Source organism: Portunus trituberculatus, chromosome 43 (genome assembly GCF_017591435.1).
Source record: "Portunus trituberculatus isolate SZX2019 chromosome 43, ASM1759143v1, whole genome shotgun sequence".
NCBI classification, from domain to species: domain Eukaryota; kingdom Metazoa; phylum Arthropoda; class Malacostraca; order Decapoda; family Portunidae; genus Portunus; species Portunus trituberculatus.
In genome coordinates this window covers 18,934,190-18,944,189 of record NC_059297.1, presented here as the reverse complement: position 1 = coordinate 18,944,189, position 10,000 = coordinate 18,934,190, and positions in this window count along the sequence as shown.

Genomic DNA, 10,000 nt, shown 5'->3' with positions numbered 1-10,000 from the left:
TCAATGCAAGTCTATTGGAGCCTTCAGAGGTGGTAGCGACTCGTTGGGTTAGAAGCGCGACTCGAGATATCCCTTGATGAAGCGCGATTCCCGACCGACTTGAGTTACATATGTTACTATGAAGCCCCACATACGAGGCGACAGCTTCCCGCGATTTCATCACTACTTGCATCTCATTGGCTGGTCGGAGTGAGATTAGAGCCAATGAGCGATCAAGGCAGAGTTTTTCTCCACGTGGAGTCCAAGCGCGGGGCAGCTGGGAGGGGGAGTGCGGGGTAATTGGTAACATTTTTTCGCCTTTGGCAGCGACGATATAGCATCCAAAGACAGGCTGCTTCCTCTACCTCCATCATTACCAAGCGGAATCAGGCAGACTGATTTTTATTAGAAATAAGAGAGGGAGCCGAGCGAGAGACATAGCTTCCCGCGTCATTGGTGGGTGTTATGACCAATGAGAGGGCAGTTCACGTGGATACAGTAGCGGGGATGGGGGGTATGGCGGGGATGGGTATGCTGTCGCTACACCAGTCGTTGTGTGTGCGGGGTCAACCCAGAATCGTGCTTCTCAAGTCGCGCTTCTAAAATCGCTTCGTGTATGGGGGCCTTTAAACTCGTATAGTCGCATATTCGTCTTCAGAATGACAGCAAAAGCATGTGTTCTCTCGTGGACTTTTAACCATTTTTTGCATATCAATGAGACCTTCAAAACCACCCTGAAAGCGAGCCAGCTTTTCACTATTACTAAACTGCAATACGGCAGAGGACGTCCATGTGAAATGGTTTAACATGGACGTTACAAAAATATTGTACTGCTATATAGGTACCTAAAGAGTGTGTCTGCGTACTGACGGACCGCAAGGTAAGTGCAGCCTGTGCAGCACCAGTTTAACAACAAAGCTTCATCCCTCTTTGCACTTCCATGTACCTTGCCTCTACTACCTTTCACCCTCACGTTCCCCTTATACCAGAAAGGACGTTGTAAGTTTTTTTACTCCTTCATTTTTACATTTTATTTCTTCTTTCTTTTCTCTCCTCTCTCTCTCTCTCTCTCTCTCTCTCTCTCTCTCTCTCTCTCTCTCTCTCTCTTTCGGACGACTTACACATTAGCCCTTCGTTCAGTCCGTCTTCCTTGTTGATAAAAAGAAGAAAATGCACACCACAGCCACACAAATATTGTTGTCCCATTTCCTTGAACTGCACAATTAGCGAGTCTGATGAAGTTCTGCCGATAAATTCACAAGTCATGAAACACATCAGACATTTAATCGGCCGTAATTAGTGAAGTGATTTTAACTTTTCTCATTGAAAACGTTTCTAGCGATCGGTTTGTCTCTGTTTATACTTTTCCCACTCTATCAAATTCACTTCTTATAAGTGATACCGATAATGTACAGAAAGGTGTTACCAAAGGGATAAAGGAAAACTTCATTGCTGAGGACGATCAACTATAGTATAAGTAATGAGAGAAATTTTATTTTCGAAGTTTACACCTAGCACACCAGCAGATATAAATTAACATGAATATCTATTGCATTCTCTATTAACCAGAACAAATCAAATCTAATTATTATAGTTAAGAAAATGTACTTTTTACATATTTTTCCTAAGCACACAAAACTTATCGTGGCGCCACTCGGCTGACGGAAGATTGAGGCCCGCTGATACCTTCTTTCCTGTTATTACCATGAAGCAGAATTCACTATTTAGGAAATTTCTTCACACAAAACAAGTGAAACGATTTTAGTTTCATCTGTTTTCCGCTCACGTCTTCATGTACATAATAGACTTAGATTTAAATCATAAAGCAGTTTCTAGTGAGTCTTAGAATGTCTAAAACAGAAGTTAGTTGTATGAATTATACCATTTTGCAGAGAGAGAGAGAGAGAGAGAGAGAGAGGCAGGACCGAAGTGAAAAAAAAATGCACCAGCATAGTCACTGTTCATAGAGATAGGCAATCTGCTTCATGGTCATGGGGCGGCCATATTTACGAGACATTATTCATGATCTATGTCACTCAGATGTAGCTTGCAGTACCAAAACCCAATGTACCGGCCATAGTTCTATGTACAAACATCGTAGGTACGCAGTAGTCAATGGAAATCATATGCACGAGAGAAACCAAATATCCGATACTCTGAAACGCTTCCTGACAAACAGGGTGTAATGGTCGCCAATGGACGAGACTGCTTCACTCACTCACTGTCTCTCGAACAGAGGGATTCAAAACGCCCAACACTCCTGTGTCTCGTCTGCTAATTCATACTGAATCACCTGAATCACCTAATCCTGCTAAACTATTTGTTGATTTCGAGGAGATAAAGATTCTTAATAAGACTCACAAATTATGAGTTCTGAGCCTTTTCTCTCTCTCACAATAAAAAAATATATATGAATAAGCTTGGTTATTATGTGCATCATACTAGTTGCTCCGTCAGCTCAGTTACAATGAGTGGGGAGTTCAGGGAAAGTTGAAGTGACTTGATCTAACGGTGAGAAATACTATACGGGGATAAACGTGGGATGTGCAGGAAATGACTGTAATACTATGTGAAACACATGAGATTAACACTTGACTACACATGCTCTGCCAGTTTGGTAAGTGTAATATTATTCAATATCTTCTGTATTACCTACAACTTTTACTCTCTCTCTCTCTCTCTCTCTCTCTCTCTCTCTCTCTCTCTCTCTCTAACACAGACAAACACCCTGGCGAAAGAACCACAAAGTAAGAAATAGGGATATGGTGTGTCCGTGCCACTTACGCCACACACTTCCATCTTCCCATGATATAGTACTCGTTGAGCTGAAGATTCTCTCTCTCTCTCTCTCTCTCTCTCTCTCTCTCTCTCTCTCTTATTCCCTGAGCCGCGGCGCTGAGTAGAATAAAGAATGGGTCTGTACAGTAGAGCACGAGTTGCAGTTGGATCGAAGTTCAGAAAAGAGTAAAGGACGGTTAGTGAAGACAGGAAGTGTGGTGAAGGGAGAGGAAAGAGGACTCCTAAGTGAATTGGGTGAACGGACTGGTGGGCGATTGGGAGTGAGAAAGTGGTAAGAAAAAAGATTAAGTGGGGAAGGGAATGATGGAAGAGCAAATGGGAGGCGAGGGTTAGTCAGTAGTAGTTGTGTGAGGCTGATAGTACCAGTCTAGAGGAAAAGGTTGTATGCTCTGCAAAAATTCGAAAGCTTGTCGTTCATGCAGGAGTGGAAGGAAAGGAGGATACTGTCTGAAGCGAGGTTAAGGTGCTGTAAGGGGCGGTGAGTGTTCATTCCTTTCTGTAGTTTGGATGCGCAGGAAGGTGGTGAGGGAGAAGGATGTGGACTGGGAATGATGTGCGATGCGTGCTAAGTTGTAGGGCGAATAATGCAGTTGGCATTAAAGTTGGCACGAATAGTAAGGATTAGGGGAGGAAGTGACGAGGAAGGAATATGGATAGGTGAAAACGAAAGGACGAGAAAAAGCACGGAACAAAAGAAAACGAACGAGATCAAGAAGGAAGAAAGATGGAAGAAAGATGGAGAGCTGAATTGAGCGAGCAGTTCCTGATAGAGGGCTGAATGGTTGGAAAGGTGAGACTTTCAGAAACTAAGAATAAAAGTGGGTCACGGTTGGTTTCTTAGTAAAGAAGACAAAAAAATATACTAAAAAGAAAAAAAAACAAAAATTATAAAGATGCAGTCGCACGATGAAATAGCTATATGTAGGTTTAAAGAATGCAGTGATGGTGAGTGAACTCCAATATGACAACAAAATGGGTGGATAAGGTAAGATTCTGCACCGACGGAGACGTAAAATATTACGTTAGTGGAGTGAAAAGTGAGAGGAGATAGGTTAGCGGAGGGAAATCGCGGAACAGAGAAGAGGTTGTAAATTACACTTCGTCAAAATGAAAGATTTCTTTGTATTTAGACAAGAACTGAACAAAGGCAATAAACATAGCGAAATTTATTTAACCCACGTGCTCCGTAACTGAATGGAGAGCTTAGTTTCGAATCCAGTTACACACACACACACACACACACACACACACACACACAGGATTTCACATGAGTTGTAAAATTCACAATTGATGTAAAACATATGATTTGGAATCTAGACAAAGCTTAGGGAATTGAAAAGCGGTTTCGAGAAGGACGTGAAAAGAAATTAATGAGACGAAAGACGGAAAGAAAAGAGGAAAGTGGAGAGGGAGGATATCAGCGGACCAGGAGGGGGAGGAAGGAGAAACATTGGTAACGCGAGATTAAATATACACGTGTGTGTGTGTGTGTGTGTGTATGTGTATATATATATATATATATATATATATATATATATATATATATATATATATATATATATATATATATATATATATATATATATATATATATACTCACTTTTATTTATATATGTAATTCATGTTATTGTACGCTTAGCCTACTGTAACAAGTTTCATATCCTAGAGACGCAGTATGTCTTTCGGATTCAAATGCATGTTCAGATTTCCTTGTCATCATCTTTCAACTTCATGAAACAAGACATAATTGTGTGGTGTCCAGCTTCTCTTTCTTTACATAATATCATTCATGGGTGGCTGCTTCGGCTGTCGGCTGGTGTAATAATGTACGTACATGTGTTTGTGGAGAACCTATCCTAATATGGAAAAGGAGATACGAGCAATGATGTAAGAAAATATAACGACCAATATTGTATGTAATAATATTTAGTACACTATAAGTAATCGGACGGAGTGGTGCCGTATGACATGTTGGGCTTTTTATCGCGAAACGATCCTTAATTATCTATTCGTACTTGATACATGATCCCCATGGTCGGGAAGAGCCAAAATCCAGGAAAGCCGTAGACAAGAAGGGTAAAGGTGCTAACCTAGTAAATGAAACGTGTACGTACCTTAATAGGAAGTGGAACGCTCAGGTTTTGCTAGTCCACCTCCTCTTCCTCATCACCTGGTTCAGCAATGGATTGATTTTGACAAAACACTGTATGATCTTAGGAAATGTAATTAAAGTCGTTTTCCTTATAGAGCTGCACGATAAAACCTGAGTATTTAAGTTTGCGACCAACGTACCATTTTCACACTGCAGGCAGCCTACAAGTAGGTAACTGCCAACAGTCTGAGCCTCTACGGGGCTGCGCAGCAGCGCGGAGTAATCACTCTTTGTGTTATAATATATATATATATATATATATATATATATATATATATATATATATATATATATATATATATATACACTGTATATAACAAAAAATAATAATTTGTCATTTCGTTACCTATTTTCTGTAAGGATTAGATTGGGTACATTGTACGCAAAAAATAACTACTATCACTACGTAATGCCGCGTGCCACTACTGGAGTATGAGAGTTTAGAGACATGAGAATCGAGGAGGAAGGATGGGGAGAGGCGGAGGACCAGCCAGGAATATCAGTTTCCGTTGAAAACAATTCTCACGATAATTTCTCAGAAGACAAAGCAAAGCACAGCATATGAGTATATAGTATTTTCGACTTGAAATTACTTGAACTATCAAAAGCCAAAGTATGTATCTTAACCCCTTCAATACGGTGACGCCTATGTAGGCGTCATGAAGCCCCAGTAGCAAATACGGTGACACCTACGTAGGCGTCATATTTCTTTTCTGAGCTTTCTTCAGTTCAGTTGTCCCGTATAGTGTGTTGGATACCAAATACACACGCCGTATGCTGTCCTTAAAATCCTAGTGCTCCTCCCACCATCCTTGTCTCCACCAATCACTAAAGATAAGCTACATGCGTTCCGTCCCGCCTTGTGTCTAAAATTACCCAATGGCATAGACTGTTGTCTCTCCTCTCTCTCTCTCTCTCTCTCTCTCTCTCTCTCTCTCTCTCTCTCTCTCTCTCTCTCTCTCGAAAGATAAGTTACATGTAACATTCGTGAACACACACACACACACACAAATCTAATCTCTCTCTCTCTCTCTCTCTCTCTCTCTCTCTCTCTCTCTCTCTCTCTCTCCCTTCGTTTCCTCTCCTTCCCTCCCTCCCTCTTCCTCTCGAAAGATAAGCTACATGCGTCCCGCTTGTGTCTAAAATATTAGCAAATGTCACTCTCTCTCTCTCTCTCTCTCTCTCTCTCTCTCTCTCTCTCTCTCTCTCTCCGAAGAGAGAAGCGTCCACTTCCCTCTTCGAAGGCGATATAGTGACTAAAAAATAGCAGCATAATACACAAAAACGACAAGTATGACAAGCTTGCACCAGTTTCCCGCGCTCGGGCGGCACTACCACCCGTATATCATACAGGCGGGCTTTTTTAACATCCGGCGCGAAGGGGTTAAGGGGATGATAGCATAGACTTCAGACACGTAAAAATCGTCAGGAAAGTCAATTTCAGTTTTCGACATTATAGGGTAGCTATAAAAAAAAAAAGTCCTGCTCGTCTAAGAATGTGGTTGGGTGCGGCCCCCATGGGAAATAGCGGGAGGACAGCGCTGCCATACCTTTAATCCCTCGTTGGCTACCCCCCCTCTCTCCCTCTTCCTCCCTCTCTCTTACCCCATCCTCTTCCTCCCCCTCTCTTTCTTCCTGGTCAAGGACACCGCAGCTGACCTCCCATCACCTGTATGGATGGCGGGCGTGATTGGTGTTGCTGCCGTGAAGATTTAAATGTAGTTTTTTTCTTACTTGTGTCAGCTTATTTTAAAGTACTTTCCTTCACGATATAATCTAATTATAACTATGGGACTATTTATCCATCCCAAACCGCAAGGAAACCTCTTTATAAGTATATTATTTTTTTTAGCAACACTGTAAAATATGTATGCCACGTTTCTTGCCAGGCTTATGAATATATTATCAATAATAAGTTTACTGTTCTCCCATACGTTGTAATACTAAGGTTAAATGCGTATGTATATTTGCTGACCATATTTGCTAAAGTTTTACTAATATTAGAACTCTGCTGCATCGCTGGCTATGAGACATGCTTCACCACTGTAGAGCGGGAATTCCCCAACAAGCCGCACCCAATCCACATTGTTGGAGGAGCAGGACTTTAGATGCATTGGCGTTGCCAGACGCGTGTTTATTTTGGACATTTAAATGCCCAGCGGGGCATTTGAATGGATCAGCTGACTGGGAGTGTTGCCATATCATATAGTGAAGATTTTTTTTTCATTTTTTTCTTTTTTTTTCGTTTTGTTTCTTGCTGTATCGAAATCCAAAGTTATTCTGGTTAGTGTACGATACCTTGGGCTTGTCTGAGGGACGCTGGCTTGACCGGTGTCGCAGTAAAAAATGTCCCGGAAGTGTCTTGCTCATCTGCGTATGCTTGGGTGGCCTATGCACTGCCAGACGCACGAGGAGTCAGGACAAGATTTACTAAGCATACTGCGCATGCACGAGCAACATGTCATACTGCACCATCATGTATAGGGATAAATACATGTATTTTCTAAATTATTTTGTCATATATACAGTCAAATAAAATGTTTATTAAAAATTCAAATGATTGGCATATAAATAGGTCATTAATATCACGAATAAATACATATTTCCATCTCAAGCATAATCGAACAGTTGTCACTTAGTGAAATCAACGAGGATTTTTAGGAGATATGGAGTGTTTTAAAGGAGTAGAGAAATGGAGGAATAAAAATTAGGAGTTCGTTGTAAAGTCGAGAGATGGATGGTCAAACCCCCTCCCAAACTTTGCAAATTCTTGATTTAATGCCCATGGAATTGGCAAAAGAGTAACATAAAAGTGAGGGACACGAGGGGAGACGAGAAGCGACGTCGACTCGAGCCTTATGTGCATAGGCCACCCACGCATGCGCAGATGAGCAAGACACATCCGGGATACTTTTTACTGCGATACCGGTCCGTGATCCGTGAGGGAGGTACACGTCTGTGACGCTTGTGTTTACATTGTGTTTCTCGTGTTATTTACCTACAAAATGCCTAAATTATCGCGTACAAGACTAAACAGACGTGCGAGCATGTCCAGGATTGCTTCTATCTACAATCCACTGAAAGCAAACGAGAGGAGAGAATCGAGTCTCCTTCCACCACCACCAACACGACCACTATCACCACCACCACCACCAGCTGTTGGTTGCTTCCTCGTCCAGTTCCAGCAATAGTTTCTTGGATAATGTTGAATCTGAGAGTTCTGGTGCATTGAGGAAGAGGCTAGTAGCTAATAAACTACCTGTTCTAACACCAACAAGTCATGAAAGTGGAATAATAAGCATCAGTTCTCTCAATGATTTTGCCAGCAAAATCATTGAGAGAACTGATGCTCCAGTACACACACAACACTTGGTTTTGCTGGCAATATAATTGAGAGAACTGATGCTTATTATTCCACTTTCATGACTTGTTGGTGTTAGAACAGGTAGTTTATTAGCTACTAGCCTCTTCCTCAATGCAGCAGAACTCGGATTCAACATTATCCAAGAAACTATTGCTGGAACTGGACGAGGAAGCAACCAACAGCTGGTGGTGGTGGTGGTGGTGGTCGTGTTGGTGCTGGTGGAAGGAGACTCGATTCTCCTCTCTCTCCTCTCGTTTGCTTTCAGTGGATTGTAGATAGAAGCAATCCTGGACATGCTCGCACGTCTGTTTAGTCTTGTACGCGATAATTTAGGCATTTTGTGGGTATCAAGCCACCTCATGGGTCGTGTGGAAGAGCCAGAACTTCCTAAGATTGATTTGCATAAAGCTTATTGTATGATATGGCAACATTTCCCATTTTTTCAATTGCCGTCACGGAAAAACGTTTTGGTTACTGATACCATAATAACAGTATCTTTTTTATTAATTACCCAATTTCAAATCGGTTTGTTTTATTTTTTGGAAACTACATTAAATGACCTATAAAATTTATTAAGTAAAATTTTCTGAGAAATGGATTGTTATAGGAGTAAATCATAGCCAAACTTTGAGAGCCGTTTTCTCAAGAATGGATTTTTGATGCTTCTATGAGTAACTACATTTTTTTTATTTTTAACTAATTTTTGTTCTGTTAATTTTTCTTTGCAGAGTATGGTGTGTAGATGATTTCTGTCTGATAAATTAATTATATATTAAAAAATACGGTTTACATGAAATTAAATTGAAAGAATTTTTTTCATTTTTTCATATTTTTTTTATATATATATATATATATATATATATATATATATATATATATATATATATATATATATATATATATATATATATATATATATATATATATATATATATATATATATATATATATATATATATATATATATATATATATATATATATATATATATATATATATATATATATATATATATATAATCTTGAGATTGAAATGCTGGAATTTGTGTATCGTTCACTTTCAGATTCATCTGATGCAGTCACACACATCTTTTTCCCACATTCTTTCTTTTGCGTTTCCTGTCACTTATTGTCTTACGTTAGTTAATTCGATTACGATATAGTTATACGTAGACAGAGAGAGAGAGAGAGAGAGAGATCTGATTAATTCATTGCTCAAATAGCTTGATACTATAAGACAAAGAAACATGACAGCGGTCGGCAAAAATAAACGGTATACGGGACGCTCACACAATCAGCCACTCACGCACCCATCAACAAACACACACACACACACACACACACACACACACACACACACACACACACACACACACACAGGGCACAGGGTATTAGGAGAATCCACCAAACCGAGGGTATAGTACATGAGAAACTAGTCTGAAATATCCCTTTACTTGGGTGACATTTTATTACAAATTATGTGATACATTATATACATATATATATATATATATATATATATATATATATATATATATATATATATATATATATATATAAAAAATTGTTGATTTTATCCATATTTGGTATTTTCTTAAATGGATAAATTTTTCCCTTCAGATACACGATCCTATTTTGACAAACTAAAAAAAGAGAAAAAAGAAAAAAAGAGCTTATATATATAATTCCAATCTAAACTTATTAAGC